Raw genomic sequence first — 405 nt, 5'->3', positions numbered from 1 at the left:
ACATAATTAACGAAATATTTAACGAATAAATTAAAAACAAATATTTTTTTCAACTTAAACAATTAAGATAATTACTTAAAGAAATAGTAAAAGGAAAAATCGAATAAATATTATTCAAATAAACAATCGAAATAGAGTAATTAAATATGAAATAAATAAGATACATAATTAACGAAATATGTAACGAATAAATTAAATTGAATAATATTTTTTTTCTTAAACAATTAAGATAATTACTTAAAAAATAGTAAAAGGAAAAATCGAATAAATATTATTCAAATAAACAATCGAAATAGAGTAATTAAATATGAAATAAATAAGATACATAATTAACGAAATATGTAACGAATAAATTAAATTGAATAATATTTTTTTTCTTAAACAATTAAGATAATTACTTAAAGA

Source organism: Olea europaea, chromosome 18 (assembly GCF_002742605.1).
Source record: "Olea europaea var. sylvestris chromosome 18, O_europaea_v1, whole genome shotgun sequence".
NCBI lineage: Eukaryota > Viridiplantae > Streptophyta > Magnoliopsida > Lamiales > Oleaceae > Olea > Olea europaea.
The sequence above is the reverse complement of the archived record's forward strand: the minus strand, read 5'-3'. Positions refer to the sequence as shown.